Source organism: Schistocerca americana, chromosome 3 (assembly GCF_021461395.2).
Source record: "Schistocerca americana isolate TAMUIC-IGC-003095 chromosome 3, iqSchAmer2.1, whole genome shotgun sequence".
Classification (NCBI taxonomy): Eukaryota; Metazoa; Arthropoda; class Insecta; order Orthoptera; family Acrididae; genus Schistocerca; species Schistocerca americana.
The window spans coordinates 832,853,945-832,876,848 of NC_060121.1; positions in this window are offsets into that span (position 1 = coordinate 832,853,945).

Genomic DNA, 22,904 nt, shown 5'->3' on the forward strand with positions numbered 1-22,904 from the left:
GCTCACCTCCAACTGCCCAGCGCTACGTGGTGTTAACATCCAGCTGCCCAACACTACAATGGCAGACAACATGCAAACTAGCCACAGACTGCACACAGCACAGCCAGTGGTTTTCATACAGAGCGCTATGTGGCGTTACCAATAAAAAAACCTATACAGTCTACTTACACATTCAGAGTGTTCATATTTAATTTGAACTTGAGACGTTGCAGTTTTTGGTCCTCGACTGGAATTCGAATTCGGATTTCTAAGAATGGAACGTATCTGGGTTGCAATCCTGGTCCAGCACAAACATATTCATAATTTCATTTTATACCCTAACATGTGCACACTGACCTACCAGCGAAAAATAATTTGTATATTTAATGTCTGTTCATGAATAGTCAACAATAACGATAGGTAACGTTATTTCTAGTGAAACATTCGAGCATCTCACTAGTGGTGAGCAAGCAGTTGACACTTAACGTCTATTTATGGATGGGGAACAGCGACAGTGCGCACCTGGTTCGATTCCCGGACAAGCAAAACAAATTGTACACTCATCTCATACTGATACAGATCGCTGCTGGTAAATAAATTCGATTTCTAACATCTGATTTTACTTAGTTAACAATGCGATAACGTGCTGGGTAGAAAATCCCGTCACAGCACTTTAAATCGTAGCATTCCAGTTTTCAGGACATGCACACTTGGTTACTTGTGAAGGAGAATATATTAAACGTATTTCGTGGTTAGTTAACAGGGCGATAGTGGTTTTGATGTAGTAAAAATAATTTCGTCATTTCGTTTCAAGTTCAGACGTGTTAACTAATACTGGTGAATACCTTTATATTTCACGTCTCTTTACGGGTAGTCAGCATTGATGATCGTTGTCTTGATCAAGTCCCGTGCAGGCGCGAAAGTGTATTTTAGTTAGTAGTGGCTACGTCTGCTAGGATTCTGTCCAGATCCAGAAGAAGAAATTTCGTCATGTCATTTATAGTTCAATCATGTGGACAAATACTTCTTCATAAATAATTAGTGCAGTGACGTTACTGACTATACTTCTATAGAGCGTTTACCGCTGTTTATCGCGTTTTCTTTAACTAGTTCCCCTAACGACCAGTTTATGCAAAAACCAGCCGTCACTGGGACATTTAGTAGGTGCGGGAAGACATTATGCAGAAGAAAAAAACTGTCATAGACCTTTATTAGTCCAGACATTGTCTCAGAATATCTTGTTCACGCAAACATTTACTTTGTAGAAGGATTGCTACATAGTTTATGTGCCATAATTGTTTGTTTCTGATTGTAATGAGATGCTAACGCTTTTGAAAATCATTCTAACCTGTACAAGCATTAGGGACTAACTCATCTCCAATTAGGTGTTTTTCTACTTTCTGCACCATCATGGTGTGATGTTAGATGGCACTGATTGCCTTAAAGAACAGTGCTGTCTAGTGGTCTCTTGTGGTATCCATTTTGTATAGTCGAACGACTGTACCGCAAAGCGATTAGAGTACCCGCTAGACATCTACGTTATGTCGGTTGCATGCAAATCAGGCAGATCACAATTCAGGTCGTTCGAATACTTTTGCGCATGATAGTACGTCTCCCTTGTATAGACCCTCTGCATGCCTGTTCCACTTTTCTGCTTTCCCTACTTTGCTTAGGACTGGTTTTCCATCTGAGTTTTTGATATTCATAGCGGTGGTTCTCTTTTCTCCAAAGGGTCTTTAATTTCCCTGTAGGCTGTATCTATCTTATGCCTAGTGGTATATGCTTATTTCCTTACATTTGTCCTCTAGCCATTCCTGCTTGCCCAATTTGCACTTCCTGTCGATCTCATTTTTAGACGTTTGTATTCCTTTTCGCGTACTTCATTGGTTACATTATTATATTTTCTCCTTTCGTCGATTGAATTCAACATCTCCTATGTTACCCGAGGATTTCTGCTAGTCCTGGTTTTTTTACCTACTTGATCCACTGCTGCCTTCACTACTTCATCTCCCAAAGCAACTGTATTCCTTTCCCCTGTTCCCTGAAGCTACCTCTAAAATCCTCTGCCGGCCTGTGTGGCCGAGCGGTTCTAGGCGATTCGGTCTGTAACCGCGCGACCGCTACGGTCGCAGGTTCGAATCCTTCCTCGGGCATGGATGTGTGTGGTGTCCTTAGGTTAGTTAGGTTTAAGTAGTCGTAAGTTCTACGGGACTGATGACCACAGCAATTAAGTCCCATAGTGCTCAGAGCCATTTGAACCATTTGAAATCCTCTAGAACCTCTGGCTCTTTAAGTTTATCCAGGTCCAATTGCCTTAAATTTTTGCCTTTTGCAATTAATTCAGTTTTAATTTGCAGTGCATAACTAATAAATTGTGGTCAGGATCCACATCTGCCCCTATAAATGTCTTACAATTTCAAATCTAGTTATTAAAACTCTGTCTAACGATTAGCATTCAATCTGGCTCCAGGTCTCTTCCACGTATAGAGCCTTCTCTCGTGATTCTTAAACCAAGTGTTAGATGTGATTAAATTATTCTCTCTGCCAAATTGTACCAGGGGGCTTCCTCTTTCATTCGTTTCCCCCATTCACATTCACCTATTAATGTTCCGTGACTTCCTTTTCATAATATCGAAGTCCAGTCCCCCATGAGTATTAATTTTCCGTCTCACTTAACTTTGTGAATAATTTATTTTACCTCATTGTACTTTTGCTCACTTTTCTCCTCATTTGTGGAGCTAGGTGGCGCATAAAATTGTACCACTGTGGTGGGTGTGGGCCTGTAATCTATCTTGGCTACAATAATGCATTCACTGTGCCGTTCATAGTAGCTTATTCGTGTTCCTATTTTGTTTACTCATTATTAACCTACTCCCGCATTATCACTATTTGATTTACATTTAATTATAGATTCCACTGTTGCAAATAATACTCCAATGACTAATTGAGTATAATATATTACTTTTCTTTGTTACTGATATGCAACTAGTCTTACAATAATTGAGGAAGATGATAAGTTCCGTAAGAAGTATTAGAAGTGTATGCGCTATTAGCTGCAGTAGCAACTGTCGAATATTATCCTATTAATTAAAGCTGACAGATCCTTAAAATGAAATCACTGTACTATATTGTGGTCATGTTGCTACCTAGCTCGTGAGTAGGTTTTATTTCAGAGTTGGCTCCCTTAGCTTCATTACCTTTCTCAGCTGTGGAAATAGCTTTTCCTCATCGTTAGTCTTCCAATTTCCTTGCATTGAGGTGATGACACTCATCGTCTTTAACGTCCGGTATCATTCAGAGACTTTCGTATTTATGTTGGTTTCAGATTCTGACCAGTTATTAGAGACTTATTTTACAATGGGGTGGATTAGTTTTAGACGTTTGATAGTAGCTCTACAACCTTAATAAATGCCTGCAGTAGTTTGTCGATGTATGCATTTTAATACTTTATAGCAGGCTTTTGTACAATGAATACTATGTGGCTACAAGTAAAAATGATCCAGAATATTATTTCATTAGTTACTGATCAATGGGAATGAACGTACAGTGTATACTGAATTACCGCAATTGGACATGGGCAGTAAAAATTAAAAGTACTCAAAAAAGGGGACCGCTTTGCAAGGATGGACAAATGATTGATGGAAATTATTAATGGAGATGTAAAGTAAGAAATAACTCTACCGCTTTCATTGATATATAAAAATTGAGGTGACGTGGTAATACAAGATCTGAAGCAGATTTTTTAAAAATAGATGAGAGATAATGTGATTTATATTGTGGGAGACCATAATGTTTGCAACGGCCTAGCGGAGTCCTTTATACAGCAATCAGGATCATTTCGCTCATGACATGCAAAGTAAACTTTTAGCTGTTTCATTATAATTAATTATCATAAGAGGAGGGCCTTACACACACAAATTATTTACAATACACTACTTCAGAATCGAAGTCTTGTCAATATGTACAAATATTCAAATGTTTTTTTTGCTTTTTCCTTATCAACATTCTCCTTGGTCGAGTATTCACCACAAGCTGTGGTACAGTCAAAAATTTACATTTGCAAGCACCGCTCATTCACAGAAAACAATTAATTTTGATGGAAATTAAATTCGGCAGTCCTTCTCTATACATCTCACATTCCTCTTGACGTTTCTTCTACCTTTTGCAATAAATATTGCGCCCTTACCGTTGGTGGGGAGGCTTGCGTGCTTCAGCGATACAGATAGCCGTACCGTTGGTGCAACCACAATGGAGGGGTATCTGTTGAGAGGGCAGACAAGCCTTTGATTCCTGAAGAGAGGCAGCAGCCTTTTCAGTAGTAGCAGGGGCAACAGTCTGGATCATTGACTGATCTAGCCTTGTAACACTAACCAAAACGGCTTTGCTTGGATGGTACTGCGAACGGCTGAAAGCAAAGAGAAACTTCTGCCGTAATTTTTCGCTAGAAGATTAAATGATGATGTCGTCCTCTTGGATAAAATATTCCGGAGGTAAAGTGGTCCCCCAATCGGATCTCCGGGCGGGGACTTCTCAGGAGGACGTCGTTATCAGAAGGAAGAAAACAGGCGTTCTACCGATCGGAGAGTGGAATGTCAAATCACTTAATCGGGCAAGTAGGTTAGAAAATTTAAAAAGGGAAATGGATAGGTTAAAGTTAGATGTAGTGGGAATTAGTGAAGTTCTGTGGCAGGAGGAAAAAGACTTCTGGCCAGGTGAATACAGGGTTCCAAATACAAAACCAAATAGCGGTCATGTAGGATTAGGTTTGATAACGAATAAATCACTGGAACGAGTGTAAGCTACTAGGAACAGCGTAGTGATCGCATTGTTGTAGCCAAGATAGACATGAAACCTACGCCTACCACGGTAGTGCAAGTTTATATGCCAACAGGCTCCGGAAATGACGAAGGGAATGAAGAAATGTACGATGAGATAAAAGAAGTTATTCAGATACTGAAGGGAGACGAAAATTTAATAGTCATGGGATACTGGAATTCGACATTACATGTTGGTAAGACAGAGATATAGAAACCAGATTTTAAATTGTAAGACATTTCCAGGGGCAGTGGTGGACTCTGACAACAGTCTGTTAGTTATGAGCTGTTGATCAAAGCAAGAAACTGCAAATAGGTGCTAATATAAGGAGATGGGACCTTGATAAACTGAAGGAACCAGAGGCTGTAGAGAGTTTGAGAGAGCAATAGGGAACAATTGAAAAATACGGGGCAAAGGAATACAGTAGAAGAACAATGGGTAGATTTGCGGGGAGGCGAAGTAGTGAAGGTACCTGAGGATCAAGTAGGTAAAAAGAAGAGCACAAGTAGAAATCCTTGGGTAACAGAAGGTATACTGAATTTAAGTAAAGAAACGAGAATGACAGGAAGTGCAAAATGACTAAGCAGGGATAGATAGAAGACAAATGTAAGGCTGTAGAGGCCTATATGTCTAGGGGCAAGATACATACTGCCTACACAATAATTAAAGAGACCTTAGCAGAAAAGAGAACCATCTGTATGAATATCAAGAGCTCAGATGAAAAACCAGATCCAAGCAAAGAAGGGAGAGCAGAAAGGTGGAAGGAGAATGTAGGTGGTTTATACAAAGGCGATATACTTTAACGCAATATTATGCAAATGGATCAGGGTGCAGGTGAAGATGAAATGAGAGGAGTTTGAGAGAGCACTGAAAGACTTAGGTCGAAACTAGGCCCCGGGAGTAGACAACATTTCGTTAGAGCTACTGATAGCACTGGGAGCGCCAGCCATGACAAAACTCTCCCATTTATTGAGCAAGATGAATGAGAAGGGCGAAATACCCGCAGACTTCAAGAAGAATATAATCCCAATTCCGAAGAAACCAGATGCTGACAGGTATGAAAATTACCTAACTATCAGTTTAATAAGTAACAGATACAAAATACTAACACGAATCCTTTACGAAGGAATGCAAAAAGCCGACCTCGGGAAGATCAGTTTGGATTCCGCAGAAATGCAGGAACACGCGAGGCAACATTGACCCTATGATTTCTCATAGAAGATACGTTAAAGAAAGGCAAACCTACAAATATAGCATATGTAGACTTAAAGAAAGCTTTTGACAATGTTTCCTGGAAAACTCTCTTTCACATTCTGAAGGTTGCTGGGGTGAAATACAAGGAGCGAAAGGATATTTAAAATTTGTACAGAAACGAGAAGGCAGTTGTACGAGTCGAGGGGCATAAAAGAGAACCAGTGACTGGGAAGACTCCCTTCCCAGTCACTGGTTCTCTTTCGTCAGACAGACAGGATGGCAGCCTATCTCCGTTGTTATTCAATCTGTATATTGAGCGAACAGTAAAGGAAAGAAAAGAACAATTTGGTGTAGGAATTAAAATCTATGGAGAAGAAACCTTTGAGTTTGCCGATGACACTGTAAATCTGACAGAGACAGTAAGGAACCTGGAAGAGCAGTTGAAGGTAATGGACAGTGTCTTGAAAGGACGACATAAGATGAACATTAAGAATTGCAAAAAGAGTATAATGGAATGTAGTCGAATTAAATTAGGTGATGCTGTGGGAATTAGATTAGGAAACGAGACACTTAAACTAGTAGATGAGTTTTGCTATTTGGGGAGTAAAGGAACTGATGATGGTCGAAGTAGAGAGGATATGGAACGTACGTAGACTGCCAATGGCAAGGAAAGCGTTTCTGAAGGAAAGAAGTTATTTAATATCAAGTTTAGATTTAAGTGTCAGGAAGTCTTTTCTGAAAGTATTTGTATGGAGTTTACCCCTACATGGAAGTGAAACATGGACGAGAAATAGTGTGGAGAAGAAGAGAAACTTTTGAAATGTGGTGCTGCAGAAGAATGATGAAGATTAGATGGGTATATCTCGTAACTAATGAGGAGGTACTGAATAGAATTGGGGGGAAGAGAAATTTGTGGCAAAACTTGACTAGAGGAAATGATCGGACGATAGGATACATTCTGAAGTATCAAGGGATCACCAATTTAGTATTAGAGGGATGCTTTGAGGGTGAAAATCATAGAGGGAGACCAAGAGATGAATACACTAAGCAGATTCAGAAGGATACAGGTTGCAGAAGGTACTTGGAGATCAAGAATTTTGCACAGGATAAAGTCGAATGGAGAGCTGCATCAAAGCAGTCTGTGGGCTGAAGATCATAACAACAACCACAACAACATTAAATCTATTGTTTTTCAATGTACAATGGAAAGGCATATTTTAATCATTCAAAATCGAAGTCAATAGTGAACCGACAGTGAAAGGCATATAGATCAAATGTCATTCCCATGTTGGTGGCGTTGCTTAGTACAAAAATGTCTCTCTACGTGCATGTTCAAATGGTTCAAATGGCTTTGAGCACTATAGGACTTAACATCTGAGGTCATCAGTCCGCTAGAACTTAGAACTAACTAAGCCTAACTAACCTAAGGACATCACACACATCCATGCCCGAGGCAGGATTCGAACCTGCGACTGTAGCGGTCGCGCGGTTTCAGAATGAAGCTCCTAGAACCACTCGGCCACACCGCCCGGCACGTGCATGTTGTAATTTGATCCAAGTGAAAACTTTCAAAAATTACAGAAATATCTGGAATACAATGTTTGTCATTTAGCTGTGATATTTTTCCATTTGTGTATTAACAGATGCCATCTTTGCTGTAAATTCCCTTATGGTAATCAAAGGCAGCTGATTGACATTATTTCAGCCGAGGCTCATCTGTTCCTGAGAACATTACGTCTCCCAACATTATCGTGAAAGACGTAAACGACTAGCAAAATAATTACACCTGTATCGCATTTGCAGAGAACTGAGAAATTTGGAGATACGTACGCGTCCCATTTCTGGCACAATATTCGGCTTGCCCTCCTCAGGCGGCTGCTGGCAGCTATGCGCGGAAGGCGCCATTCGTTCCGCCTCAGATTTATGGCGCCGCTCACCGTGTGCACTATAAATGAGTCCTCTCTGTCGGGGTCATCCGTCAGCCGGCGTCGCCCACTCGATTTAGTTGCTGCTTCCAAATATATAGCCAATCTGCAGCAACAGACCTTGTCTGAATCATTGCCGCACATTTTATCATTCTCTCGTCCACTAGCTGCTATATAAGATCAGAAATAAATGTAGTGAATGACCAGGGTGTAAAAATAAGTTTTATTTATTTCCTAGTAGGCATTCGCGATTAATAATTACTGAGAAATGCCTACGTTTCGCGGCGTCAGTTGGCGCATGACGCATGACATGATAGTGTCGGAAGTTCCATGCGGCTTTTCGCGGATGATGCTGTAGTATACAGAGAAGTTGCGGCATTAGAAAATTGCAGCGAAATGCAGGAAGATCTGCAGCGGATAGGCACTTGGTGCAGGGACTGACAACTGACCCTTAACATAGACAAATGTAATGTATTGCGAATACATAGAAAGAAGGATCCTTTATTGTATGATTATATGATAGCGGAACAAACAATGTAAAATATCTGGGAGTATGCATACGGAACGATTTGAAATGGAATGATCATATAAAATTATTTGTTGGTAACGCGGGTGCCAGGTGGAGATTCATTGGGACAGTCCTTAGAAAATGTAGTCCATCAACAAAGGAGGTGCCTTACAAAACACTCGTTCGACCTATACTTGAGTATTACTCATCACTGGGAGATCCGTACCAGGTCGGGTTGACGGAGGAGATAGAGAAGATCCAAAGGAGAGCGGCGCGTTTCGTCACAGGGTTATTTGGTAAGAGTGATAGCGTTACGGAAATGTTTAGCAAACTCAAGTGGCAGACTGTGCAAGAGAGGCGCTCTGCATCGCGGTGTAGCTTGCTGTCCAGGTTTCGAGATGGTGCGTTTCTGGATGAGGTATCGAATACATTGCTTCCCCCTACTTATACCTCCCGAGGACATCACGAATGTAAAATTAGAGAGATTCGAGCGCGCACGGAGGCTTTCCGGCAGTCGTTCGTCCCGCGAACCATACGCGAGTGGAACAGGAAAGGGAGGTAATGACAGTGGTACGTAAAGTGCCCTCCGCCACACACCGTTGAGTGGCTTGCGGAGTATAAATGTAGATGTAGATGTAAAATGTGAACATACTATTTCGCATCACTGACACAACTCCGGGAGTACAAGAGCTTTAGCATCTTGAGGCAGAAAATTTTAGATTTTAACAAAATATTATTAACACTCGTAAGAAAGCTCATGGTCGATTTGGACCACAAGACGCGCTGTAAAACTGGTAGGAGGCGGTCAAGTGACCAGCCAGCGCTGCCACGAATCAGGAGAGTGAAGTTGTGCTACTGTTACGGTCGACTGCACGAATAACGGCAATAAGATAGGTCGACGTAGAGACAAGGCAGAATTCCAGAAGGAGGTATCATGTTTGGACGTGCCATCGTCAAGCCATGCATGAAGCTACCTGATGTGTTTGCGTATCATAACTGACTGCAAAACTTGTTAGAAGGAGTGGTATACCTCTCACAGCTATGTAACACGGTGTAAGAACAGTGCTCGTGTAAAGGTGCCAACCGGCGCAAAATGGCAACGTGTATCAATGCTTACGAATCGGTCACAAACGCGGATACCTGCTTTCACTGAATTCATGAACAATCTCAACTTCACCCTTAGCCGAAAGTATTGAGCACCCTACGCAACTGAGTGTTGTGGAAAATAAGAAAATTAAAATGATCTGAAAAATTGTCCGAGTTTATAATGTTCATTAGTAATAAAAATCAATATTTCGTGGGCCCACTTTTGGCCCTTATTATTCTTTTTGGTAGAGAATACACTGGTATTCCTCTGTCTTCGGCACTTACAGTGTTACACTCAAGGCGCAGCTTTCAGCGTCACTGACAAAGTGAACGATGAGGAGAATCAGAATGTACCCATGAATGGGGATGAGGATGTGGAGATGGCAACAAGCGATAGTGAAAGAAAAGAACAACGGAAAAACACTCAAAACAGCTTTTCAGAATGCAAAGAAACAAATGCGGTGACGAATTTATGATCCATGATCGCAACTTCCGGGAAAAGTCTTCGAACGTGGACGCAATGACGAAACCTCTCCTACACTGCAACAATCTTCCAAATTTTCACTGAGAAATTACAGAGAAAAAGTAGCATCTAGTTCAAAAAAGACATGCAACGAAGAAGCTATGACGAATGCATATGAGAAAAGAAGGACGATGACAACGCTCCAATGTTTGTGTTGCATATCAAAGAAATCCATAACCTGCCAGACGAGGGTGGAAAGAAAAACAGTGTATCGTGGGCAGACCACCCAAGAGACCCACCGAATGTAGCCTATTTTATACTTCGCGATCGTAAACAATAATTATGTGAAGCAGAATGATATAGGGGATGGAAATAACCGTATGGCAGTAAAGAGAGTAAACTTAACGAAACATCACGCAAAAGTTTCCATTTAAGCAAAGAAAGACCGAAAATACCAACGGAACCGCGACTGGGAACGAAATACAGGGTGTTACAAAACGGTACGGCCAAACATTCAGGAAACGTTCCTCACACACAAATAAAGAAAAGATGTTATGTGGACATGTGTCCGCAAACGCTTAATTTCCATGTTAGAGCTCATTTTAGTTTCGTCAGTATGTACTGTACTTCCTCGATTCACCGCCAGTTGGCCCAATTGAAGGAAGGTAATGTTGACTTCGGTGCTTGTGTTGACATGCGACTCATTGCTCTACAGTACTAGCATCAAGCACATCAGTACGTAGCATCAACAGGTTAGTGTTCATCACGAACGTGGTTTTGCAGTCAGTGCAATGTTTACAAATGCGGAGTTGGCAGATGCCCATTTTATGTATGGATTAGCACGGGGCAATAGCCGTAGCGTGGTACGTTTGTATCGAGACAGATTTACAGAACGAAGGTGTCCCGACAGGAAGACGTTCGAAGCAATTGATCGACGTCTTAGGGAGCACGGAACATTCCAGCCTATGACTCGCCACTGGGGAAGACCTAGAACGACGAGGACACCTGCAATGGACGAGGCAATCCTTCGTGCAGTTGACGATAACCCTAACGTCAGCGTCAGAGAAGTTGGTGTTGTACAAGGTAACGTTGACCACGTCACTGTATGGAGAGTGCTACGGGAGAACCAGTTGTTTCCGTACCATGGACATCGTGTGCAGGCACTATCAGCAGTTGATTGGCCTCCACGGGTACACTTCTGCGAATGGTTCATCCAACAATGTGTCAATCCTCATTTCAGTGCAAATGTTCTCTTTACGGATGAGGCTTCATTCCAACGTGATCAAAGTGTAAATTTTCACGTGCAATCACGTCATCAAGACAGATTTTCTGTGAACGTTTGGGCAGGCATTGTTGGTGATGTCTTGATTGGGCCCCATGTTCTTCCACCTACGCTCAATGGAGCACGTTATCATGATTTCATACGGGATACTCTACCTGTGCTGCTAGAACATGTGCCTTTACAAGTACGACACAACATGTGGTTCATGCACGATGGAGCTCTTGTACATTTCAGTCGAAGTGTTCGTACGCTTCTCAACAACAGATTCGGTGACCTATTGATTGGTAGAGGTGGACCAATTCCATGGTCTCACGGCTGTGATACAATACGCCATTCTCCAGGCCTGCATCAGCGCATCAGGGATTCCATGCGACAGAGGGTGGATGCATGTATCCTCGCTAACGGAGGACATTTTGAACAATTCCTGTAACAAAGTGTTTGAAGTCACGCTGGTACGTTGTGTTGCTGTGTGTTTCCATTCCATGATTAATGTGATTTGAAGAGAAGTAATAAAATGAGCTCTAACATGGAAAGTAAGCGTTTTCAGACACATGTCCACATTACATATTTTCTTTCTTTTTGTGTGAGGAATGTTTCCTGAAAGTTTGGTGGTACCTTTTTGTATATCTTATGTTCACGCACTCATATGTAATCAAGAATAAATAGAAAAATCAATGGTAATGCAGATTCTAAAGGAACCTCATTTCTAGTAATGTCTAAAACTTCTACATTTACATGTATCTCCGAAATGGTGCGTAGTGGGTGGGGGAAATAACCTGCACCACTACTACTCATATCCTTTCCTATTTCACTCGAAAATAGATCGAGGGACAAACGAGTGTCGATATGCCTCTGTATTAACCCTAATTTCTCATATCTTACCTTCGCGGCCGTTACAGGCAGTGCGTATTGGCGTCAGTAGAATCGTTCTGCAGTCAGTTTCAAATGCCGATTCTGTATCAGTAGTGTTCCTTGAAATGTATGTCGCCTTCCCACCAGAGATTCCCATTCAGTTAGGGAAGCATTGCCGTGTTGTTCGAACTTGCGAGTAACAAATGTATAAGCCCGCCCCTGAGTTGCTTTGATGTACCCGTTAATCCCTACTGGTAGGGATTTTAAACACTCGAGCAGTACTCAAGAATAGGTCACACCAGTGTCCTACATGCGGTCTCCTTTATGGATGAGCCACACTTTCCTAGAATTCTCTCAATAAACCGAAATCGGTCTTTCCTACTATAGTTCTCACGTGCTCGTTGCATTTCATATCGCTTTGCGACGTCACTCCCTGATGATTAAACGATGTGACTGTGTCAAGCAGTTTCCGAAAGTTACGTATTTGTTTACCCTTTTCATTCGCTTTAACTTAGATTCCTCGACATTCAGAGTTAGCTCCCATTCCTCTGACAAACTATAAATTTCATGTACTTAATTTTCTATCCTCCTACAGTCACTCAACTTCGATGGCTTAGTGTACACCACAGCTTCATCAGAAAACAAAGACAGATTGCTGCTCAGCCGGCCAGAGTGGCCGTGCGGTTCTAGGCGCTACAGTCTGGAACCGAGCGACCGCTACCGCCGCAGGTTCGAATCCTGCCTCGGGCAGTGATGTGTGTGAAGTCCTTAGGTTAGTTAAGTTTAATTTTTTCCAAGTTCTAGGCGACTGATGACCTCAGAAGTTAAGTCGCATAGTGCTCAGAGCCATTTTGAACCAGATTGCTGCTCATCCTGATCGCCAAATCATTTATGTGTCTAGAGAATAACAACGGTCCTACCTCACCTCCCTGGGACACTCCTGACGATATCCTTGTCTCTGATTAACGCTCGCCGTCGAAGAAGACGTTCAAGATTTTATAACGCAAGAATCCTTCGAGCCTTTCACGTATCTTTGAACCAACGAGTACTCCGTATGTTCGTGCCTTCTTTAACAACCGGCATTGGAACACCTAGTCAAACGCTTTCCGTAGATCTAGAAATATGGAATCTGCCTGTTACGCTTCATCCATAGTTCGCAGTTTGCTTTGTGAGTAAAGGGCAAGCTGCGTTCCGCACGAGCGATGCTTTCTGATACCGTATATGTTCTGGAATTCTGCAGCAAATCGATGTAAGGGATATTGATATGTAATTCTGCTGATCTGTTCTTTTCCCCTACTTGTATACAAGAATCACCTGCGCTTTTTTCCACTCGCATGGGACTTTGCACTGGACGACAGATTCGCGATAAATGCAGGATAGGTAAGGGTCCCGATTCCGTAGAGTTCGCAGTATGTTATTTGAAAAAAAAAAAAAAAAAAAAAAGAGATTCCGTCCGGACCTGTTCACTTATTTACTTTCAACTCTTTCAATTGTTTCGCTACACTAGGTATGTTTATTACTATGTCGTCCATATGAGAGTCTATTCGATGGTCAAATATTGATATATTTTTGCGATTCCCCCTGCGTCAATGATTTCTTGAACGTGAAATTTAAAATTTCTGCTTCCGTTTTGCTATCTTCAACTGCCGCCTTCGGCTGGTCAACAAGTGGCTGTATGGAAGCCTTAGACCCGTTTAACCATTTTACATAGGGCCAGAATTTTCACGGTTTGTGCCAGATCTTTTGCTAAGGTGTGACGGTGGTAGTAGTTCTATGCTTCGCGCATAGATTTTTCTACAGACGCGCTACAGATGTACTAACCTTTGCTTGTCGTCATTTGTGCGTTCTCCTTTGAACCAAGAGCGCAGAAGCCTTTGCTTGCTGAGCATCTTCCGAATTTCGTTATTAAATCATGATGGGTCCTTTCCATCCTTTGCCCATAATTTCTCTACTTCCATATTACCCGTACTAAGTGTTGTCAGTTCACTGTTTCATTGAGATGCTAACAACTATTTATCTGCTCTTTCTATCAGAAACACTCTCCCAACCTTGTTAACCAAAGCTACCCTAATGAGATGGTGGTTACTAATTCCCGTTTCTATAATGACAATGTTGATAAGGTCTGTCCTCTTTGTAGATATTCCCATTGCGTGTGGGCTGCAGGACTAGTTGCTCAAAACAGTTTCCAGAAAACGAGTTCAAAAGTACTTCTCACCACTGTTTGTCTGATATCACAGTCTATACTCAGTAGGTTAAAGTCGTCTTCAACTAGTAATGCATTATCTGGGTACTTAAGCGCATCTGACACAAAAACAATAATAAATCTGACCTAACCACAAGAGGCACTTTAGGTTTACAACCTTAAATCACAGTTGTAACTGAGCCTGCATACGCCAGAGGACTCAGTCATCATTTACAGTTTCCGGATATCAACTTTGCTAAGCAGTTTCACTAAGTTTCTAAGAAATAGAAGTGAAATTTAATGCTAGATTGTAAGTCTAACGAGAAGACGGAATGTAATTTTATCAGCCTATATTACGTTCAATATACTGCATGAAGAACTACCGGTTTGTTAATTCCATTTCAGAAGGATGATAAATAACAGCAGAGATATGTGGGGGAGAGAGTAGTCTCATTAGGTATTTCGCGGACTTCCGCTTCGGGCCAGCTCTGCAAAAGAATTTCAGTATATTTTTCTTATTCCATTTTTAAATAATGGTGTTCACGTTTTATGCGCTGCAATCTGTTTCTGAAATCAAAAAAATCAGTCCTGGAAATTTAAAGTTCCTCCAAATTTGAAAACATACTCCAAGTACGATATGCTCGTGTATCTAGGAGCAAATATTCTATTTAAATTTAAAATTGTTACATTCGAGTTATTCTTAGGAGTACTGTAGTTAATGGTCTGTCTGTTACATTGTTACTCTACTACGAACCAACACTCACTGAGTGAAATTAAGTTAAGCAAAAGTATTGTAACAACCAGTTACAAATTTAATAATTTCTTTTAAACTAAAGCTATTAGAAACTAACGCATTTTTACATTTTCAAGACTGGTAGAATTGGTAAGACATTAGTAAAAGTTATTCATATGCTCCATGTTCTATGATAAAAGACCATCTTCTATTTCAAGAGCGACATGGTATTCGACCGACTACGTGTGGCTTTCCTGTCCGCAGTTTACGTTACTCGTTTTAGGTATACGTAGTATTTTACTCAGTATAAGGTTCTGTGACTGAATAATTAACAGTTTATTCCAAACAGGCTTGCTAACGACCTTGCCGTAGTGCTAACACCGGTTCCCGTCAGATTACCGAAGTTAAGCGCTTTCGGGATGGGCTAGCATTTGGATAGGTGACTATGCGGTCTGCCGAGTGCTATTGACAAGCGGGGTGCACTCAGCCCTTGTGAAGCACACTGGGGAGCTACTTGATTGAGAAGTAGCGGCTCAGGTCTCGTAAACTGACATACGGCCGGGAGAGCGGTGTATTGACCACATGCCCCTCCACATCCGCATTCAGTGACGCCTGTGTGCTGACGATGACACGGCGGCCGGTCAGAACCGTTAGGCCTTCCAGGGCCTGTTCGGACGGAGTTCCAAATAGATTTAATATAAGTCACTTAAAAGTGTAGAGCTCGAAATATTTACAAATACTATATAAAATAAAACCCCATGTCCACCAAAAACAAAAGCTTTATAAAATGGCGGAAACTGCTTGTGGCAGTCTCTAGTGCGCATTCCTTCGTCCGAGTGTAAAATCAGTCACTAGATTGAACTACCGACGAAAAAACATCATGTCTTCCTTGGTACACCAAACATTAGGTATCACACTCCTGCCTAGCGACAATACATACTGGACTTCATTAATATGGTGGAGAAGCTCGTCGATGAAGAAATAACCGGAGGGAAGAAATGATTACCCGTCTGCGAAAAATTATCGATAAGACTGTAATTATGGCTATAGAGGGTGCTTTAACACAGCCTGTTGCCACAAACCAAGGAGCTAGAGAAGGATGCAGAATGCCTCCCTAACTTTTTTACATTTAGTTAGATGACAAACCCCGGAAGTGGAGGGAAATATTTAATCGGAGATGAAAATGAAGAGAAATTTCTACTTGGATTCAATTTTATATGCAGATGACGCCACATTGTTCGTGGAGAATGAAGATGACCTTATCCAAAATGAGATTTACTGTATTTGTGACTGTAACAGTGCAGCAATGACGGACACCACACTGGTTGGATCACACAATAACAACAATGTATGTGTAACTGTGAAACATTGGAGACTATTTTTAATTGTAACAATCTTATTTGATTTATGTACGTAAATTTTTTTAAAGTGTAAAATAATAAATAAAATGCTAAAACATGCGATTGGTAAAGTAATGTTAATATTTTTTGTCAACGTGTCACACATGTATAGGGCGCTGCCGATTGTTACGACGTACACTGAAGCCAGCTGTGTAGTAACTATAAACAGCGGCTGTAGTGCAAACTCAACCTTTGATGTGGATGCTCCTGTTGGGACTCTGTGTGTAAATAATTGGTTGTAATGCACACTCTGGTATATATCTTACTATTGATCCACACGTAAAGCTCAAACTTCTGTAGATATAGTAGGGCAAGCATGTTACTTTGTTATAACTGATTTTTTATGTTTTTTAGCACTGAAGGCGTCCACAGAGTAATCGTAATCTGGATTTGCAACATTATTGCGACTGATTGCTGTACGTTTTACTATTTAAATGAACAAAATCACTGGGAATTGTCTGTTTCCACATGTAATCTAATGTGATTCATGAATAATTTTGCTATCGGTAAGGAAAAAATCGAAATCTTGACTGTATGATCAAGAATGGCGATACAGTGTAGTATGATGGTAGAGGAGGAGCCCATGTTCACAAGTACTTAGATCATGACCTGCACCACATGTAAGAATAAGTAAGTCATTAGCAAGAGACGTTAGTCATTATTCCCGAAAGATGCCAAGCAAAGGATATCTGTCTTCAGACTTCAGCATTAGCAGGCTTTCCGGGACATTTAAATCTAAATATCCAGAAAGCAGAGTGCGTCGGTTATATTACAGAAGAATATTATTGCTTAATTTCTCACATCTGAATTTTCGTCGTCCTGAAACAGACCCAAATAAGTATTGTGACCTAAATACCACGCAAATTAAAGGAAACAAATGGGATTCTCCACAGGCCTAACGGCTGTTGCACCTACACAATATGAACCTTCGAGAAGAAGTTAAATGTTAAAAAAAAAAGACAGTGCACATTCCCATATGCCGTGAAGTGATGTTTTTACTTAGGTTCTGGACCCGCCAAAGATATTTTTCGGCCCCATTGTAACTCAGACAGACATGCTTTGTATGAGACAGCTGTGATGCAATAACCATGGCATCCACATGCATAACACAGGTGATGCAGTTATGTGTTCTTAACATGAAGTTGTAGGTCGCAGGATGGCAATCAATCATAGCATCCTATCTCTGTAAATTACTAAATTTTCTGCTCCCGAAATCACGTCAAAAAAAAAAAATGTTCACATGTATGTGAAATCCTGTGGGACTTAACTGCTAAGTTCATCAGACCCTAAGCTTACACACCACTTAATCTAAATTATCCTAAGGACAAACACACACACCCATGCCCAAGGGAGGACTCGAACCTCCACCGGGACCAGCCGCACAGTCCATGACTGCAGCGTCATAGACCGCTCGGCTAATCCCGGGTGGTTAGTACATCAAAGAAAAACTCATTATATGGAGTGACAACTGCAGCACTCAACACAAAACTCGGATTATGATGCCGCTCTGTATGTTATTGATTGGCTCTAAAGCCTATGAATGAATAGAAGCCAAATACACAGTTTCTGAACAAAGCTATTTAGCTTCTGATAGTGAATTGGCAGCCATTGAAAAAAAGAGCAAAGGTGAGAGGCATTTTGTTCCTGATGATGTAATGAGAACCACAGCAACAGCTTGTAATAGGCAACCATTTAAAGTTGTTTGAAAAATTAGACTTATTTTATGGACTTTCAGCAAGCTGCTGATATGATCACTAACGCATCTAAAGTTAATATATGTTCTGTGTCACGTATTAAAATTAGTACGCCTAGGGTAATTTAGATAAAAATGACGTTTGGTCAAATAGTGATGGAAACTGATAAGAATGTTGAAAAAAGGGTGGTTAAGGCAAGAGTTAAAAGTGATCACATTCAGTAAGGATAACTGTTGGTAAAGCATAGTGAGTCAGTTGTATTACAGAAGATTCTTTTTATTTCATTTCTCACATCTGAGTTTTCGGCGTCCTGAAACAGACACAAATAAGCAGTGTGACCTACATACCATGCAAATTAAAGGAAACATAAGGGATTCTCCACAAGCCTAAAGACTCTTGCACCTACACAATATGGAAGTTGAAGAAGCAGTTGAATGTTGAAAAAATAAAGACAGTGAGATTCCCGTATGGCTTGAAGTGATGTTTTTACTTTGGCACTGTACCTGCCACAGATATCGTTCGACCCCAGTCTAACTCGATCAGACATGATTTTACGATACTGCTGTCATGCAATAACAATGACATCCATATACATGACACAGGTGATGCATTTATGTGTTCTTAATATGTTGTTGTAGGTGGCAGGTGCGCAATCAACCATAGCATCCTATCTCTGTAAATTACTGAATTTCCTGGTCCCGATATCACGAAAAAAAAACTCATTATATGGAGTAATAACTGCAGCACTTAATAAAAAACTCGGGTTATGATGCTTCTCTATATGTTGTTGATGGAGGAGGAGGAGATTAGTGTTTAACGTCCCATCGACAACGAGGTCATTAGAGACGGAGCACAAGCTCGGGTTAGGGAAGGATGGGGAAGGAAATCGGCCGTGCCCTTTCAAAGGAACCATCCCGGCATTTGCCTGATGTGATATAGGGAAATCACGGAAAACCTAAATCAGGTGTTGTTGATGGATTCTACTGCCTACGAATCAATAGAACACAAGTATACAGTTTCTGATCACAGCTTTTTGGCTTGTGATCGTGAATTTGCAGTCATTGAAGAAAAGAGAAAATGTGAGAAAGCATTTTGTTCCTGATGGTGTAGTGAAAACCACAGCAGCAGCTCGCAGTATTCAACCATTTAAGGTTGTTTGAAGAAATCGACTTATTTTATGGACTTTCAGCAAACTGCTGATGTGAACACTATCGCATCTTAGGTTAATATAAGTTCTGTGTCACGGATTAAAGTTCGTACGCCTAGGGTAATTTAGAGAAAAATGACGTTTGGTCAAATAGTGATGGAGAATGATAAGAATGTTGAAAAGATGTTGGTGAAGAGAAGAGCTCAAAATGATCACGTTCAGTGGTGATAACTGGCGAGAAGCGATTTCATTCAGAAAAGAAAAGGAACCTCAAAAATGTAATGAAATATTTACCTGAGGTGCACAAACATTTCACAGTGAACTGTGGTAGGACTGAACAGTAAACTGACTGCGACAGTTAGAAACGATATGAAACTTGTCTGGTGGACTTAGCAAGTTTAACATTTCAGTGCAAATTTATTAGCAAATGTGACTGTTGTTTGTTATGTTTTGATCATGCTAAGTGGTAACTCGTTTCTGTAAAATCAGTGAATAAGTGTTAATGTGGAGTTAGTGGAAATTACTGTTCATGCTATTTCAATAAATTGTTTTATGAGTAACGTAGAAAGAACTTTTTGTTATTAGTAGCTTTGAATTCTCAAGGCTCTAGATTGTAACTAGAACGTCGACATCTCTTACTCGTAATTAATGGTTTAGCTAAGAAATAACCAGTTTATGTTTCCCCATATTGTGTATAAGTTTCACTGTTACTGCCTGGAGAAACGTGTGGGTATTGTTTAGGACATGTTCCTGACGCAAGGAAAAAATACTTTTTGTTTCATGAAATTCGGTATATAATTTACAGACTTAAATGTTTTCAACTGGTATGCAATTGTTATTTACTCTTTACAAATACAATGCTTTTGGGCTATAAATAGATTCCTTGTAGCTGCGAGGCTAACGGAAAAGGAAACCTGAAATTACATTTTTAAATTTAGCTTCCCTCGGCTTATCGTGGGATGCAGTATCTGTGGATACTTTCCAAGGTGGCTTCCAGTTCTCACCAGTGCCGCAGCAGTCACTAAGAATTTGTGAATTGTGGAGACACTTGGAACATGAGACTACATCTGAGTTCTCTAACAGGTGCTCGGAAGTTCAGGCGAAGTGAACCAGTCGGCCGCTTCGCTTCGCAGGTAGCTGTGTGTGCTAGGTCCGAAAACGGGGTTTCTCTCTTGCACACTGGGGAGAGTAATGTTACCGGTGGCTAGGAGAACGGAGGATGTCGGTAGAGTAGCAGAGGGAAATGGAACGTCTGCCGCTCGGCACGGTTGACTGTGGAAATGCATTTTTGATGGGTGTTGCAGCAGCTGGAGCTTTAGGAGGGGGATTCAGGAAGCTGGGTGTGCGCACGGGAGCTGTGATGGTGAAGGATAAGGGGAAGGGGAGAAGGGAGAGGGAGGGGGGAATAGCCGGGAGCCACCAGAGAAACAGGTATCTGACTGTGTAAAAAAGTCGGTAAAAGATGGATGATACGCATACTAATAAGGGAATGAGCACACGTGCCACAGCGAAAGTTAACAGTGCTTTATTTGCCACTCGTAATTAACGGAATAGTACGATTTTAGAGGCCAACGCATAATCAGAGGAAAACAAAAAAAAAGAGGAGCGTGGTTTATTGGCGGGCTCCATGTAGGAAACAGGTGTGTACTCATGGATGTTACTGTCGTATTACTGATTTAACAACAACGGCGTGCATGTCCGTGAGAGTATGGTAAATTTCCTGCCACTGCGCATATTGGAAAAGATTCTCACTTAAAGGTTGTGACAGAAGTGCTAGAAAGAATACAGATTTCTCAAGACGCGTTTTCTTTTACGAAATTTGGCATACCTCCTTAGCGGAACACGGCGATTGTCTCCTAAACGACTTTTTTTCTGCCTTGTGGTCACTCAAGTGATATGCTAACTGGTTTAGATTTCACAGGAAGTTAAAGAAAGAGTGAAGGAGGAGTGTAGTAAAATATTACGAAACATTAATCAAGTCAAATTTACGGATAGCACCTCGACAGTGATGGGGAGGGGGGAGGGGGGAATGTGAGGCACTTGTCATCCCCCTCCCCCTATGGGTTTCACAGTTTCTTGTCATTACAGAATTCTCATAAATTCTTAGAAAGAAGTGGATAAAAATCACTTCTCGTGAATGTAATAATATGTTTGTGTCATCTATGAAATTTCCTTCTCGCAGAATGACACGTCCTGAGACTGGTTAACTTATTTAAATAAAAATCGACCATTTCAAACTATTGCCACCCCTCCTCCTGCATCAGTTTATGCACACGCCCATGACTACACACACTTGAGTACGTAACCCGGTAACTTGTCAGAGTAAAGCTGAACTGCTGATGAGAAGAGTTCATAATGCAAATGTACCCACCCGCTGTTTGTTGAACCACAAGCTTTTTGCGTATCATACTTAACCTCTATCCCGAAACCCAGATATAGTTGCAGGTTCCCTACCTTAAGGTGTCAAGGGGTAACAAAAGGTTCAATTTCAATATTTCGCGTAATTATTGACCAAATTTGAAATTTTCAATGCTGTCATTATCTACTGATTAGGAGGTATAATTTATTGTTTAAAGTTTTACACAATAATACCATTGTTACAGTTACAGACTGTTTGTTTTGAGGCAGCCTAACTGACGTTTCTCAGATACCCGCATTGTATTCATCCACAAGATGATGAAAGGAAAGTAGTATTTACACTGCTCATGCTGTAACAACTTTAGCGCCACACATACCGTTTTAATTTATTTCTTCTTATCTACGGCTTACATTCAGAACACAGTTTGCAGACAGTGTCCACTTGCACTAGTTAATGTTCCCGCAAAATTGTATCGTTGTACGACGTATAGTTCAGAAGATATGACGTCATAAACATTACGATTCGCTAAAAAGTAGCTTCTTCTTCAAATGGAGGACGATTCCCCCGGAATGTATTCATCCAATTTTTGATAATGACGGCACTTAGCGAATTCCAACTAAGTTTAAATGTAATTTCAAACCCTTCTTAAACTTTTCTCGCTTAGGTCCTTGAAGTCAAATATCTCACACATTAACTCATTTGTAAACAATAAGGCAAAACAAAAATGGTTCAAATGGCTCTGAGCACTATGGCACTTAACATCTGAGGTCATTAGTCTCCTAGAACTTAGAACTACTTAAACCTAGCTAATCTAAGGACTGTGGCAGGATTCGAACCTGCGACCGTAGCGGTCACGCGGTTCCAGACTGAAGCGCCTAGAACCGCACGGCCACACCAGCCGGCAATAAGGCACTTGAAGCAGTTTTATACATCAGGGTTCGATTCCTTAGAAAATCGGGATTTACAGTTTGGTATACCATTACGTAGGTAATTTTAGCATTCAATTCCAACCAATCACAGAGCGCTTGTCTTCATCTGTTCAAAATTACTTTGTAGCATTCAGGAGCGTGTCATTATGTGTAGATGTTAGTTTGCCGTAATAAATATGTTTCCGAATATTCTCCTATCATGCTTCTCCTTTCTTCTTCAAAAATAATCTGATTTACACCTAAGAAGATACCCAGCAAGCCACCGTACGCTGCGTGGCGGAGGGTACCCTGTACCACTACTTGTCACTTCCTTTCCTGTTCCACTCGCAAACAGACTGACGGAAAAACCATTGTCT